Genomic DNA, 1,217 nt, shown 5'->3' on the forward strand with positions numbered 1-1,217 from the left:
TTGTGACATCACTCGAGCGGACACAAATTAAGTCTACATCATTTTTGACTAAACAGAACTAGACCTGGAAACTGTCTATGCTCCTTGAGACAATGATTGACCAATCAGAGTGTGCGCAGTTCAGAACCACTCAAGTGAACGAATCAGCTCAGGCCATGTGGTAACCAGGCCGATTCCCTCATTAAGGCCTGCAGCCATTCACACGCCTCACTTTTGCTAGGCATTAACTTGTTGCCAGAAAATTCCAGAAAATAGCGGCGTAGCAGGAATATTTGAGCGTGCTCAGTAGTGCTGTTGGGCAGTAGTTTGGCTGATGGAACAGAACACCAGTCCCAAATGGTGCATTGCTGTCGTGCCCTTGAGCTCTTTACCTTATCTGAACCACTCCAGCGAATGCCCAGCTGTGTAAATGCACAACATGCTGACATCTCAACTATGTAAATTACACTAGTACAGGGTGCCTCCTAAGTAAATACTGTTAATGAAAACCAAATAGCGGAAACCGATTATAGACTATGTGTAAAATGCAACGAGAGACTCCGCAGACCCCAAACAAAATGCATGTTTGATATAGTGATAAAATGACCTGGAACCACTCATTTGAAAATGTGTGCTATGACCTTGTTGTGCCAAGTCCATGAGTATGTACCCCTTTGGTAAATGAGTATGTATCACTCTTGTGATTTTTTTGTGGTTGTTGTTGTTGCATACTCTACATCATTCCTCTCTGTACTTTACCCTTTATCTTTTTTCCCTTACCCTCTGCTTTTATGTTAGAAAATGTAACGTTTTCCCCTAAATTCCTCAGCAAGAGGCCAGACCAGGCCATCCAGATTTCAGCCTTCAGTTTTCATGGTGTGTATGGTGCACCAAAGTTTCTGGTTAGCAGGCACCCACAGTCCAGCTGGGCATCAGCTGTCAATCCCTGCTGGAGGGCACAATAGTCCTGTGCCACCTGGGGACTTTACCTGCAATCATCTAAATAACAGCCCCATGCACCTCTCCTTCACCACCCAGCTGCCCAACATCCACCGCTTCGTCCGTAGCACAGATAAACACACAGAAGACAGAGAGCGAGAGAGAGCGTCTGTGTTTGCAGGCGCGTCTGTGTGTGTAGCATACACTATTCACCTAGTACTTCTACAGACTGACTTGTGTTTTTCCCTTTCTCAGAGGAACATACCTTGTTTTCCTTCAGTGTACCCCCCCCCCCCACC

This window comes from Anguilla anguilla, chromosome 2 (assembly GCF_013347855.1).
Source record: "Anguilla anguilla isolate fAngAng1 chromosome 2, fAngAng1.pri, whole genome shotgun sequence".
NCBI lineage: Eukaryota > Metazoa > Chordata > Actinopteri > Anguilliformes > Anguillidae > Anguilla > Anguilla anguilla.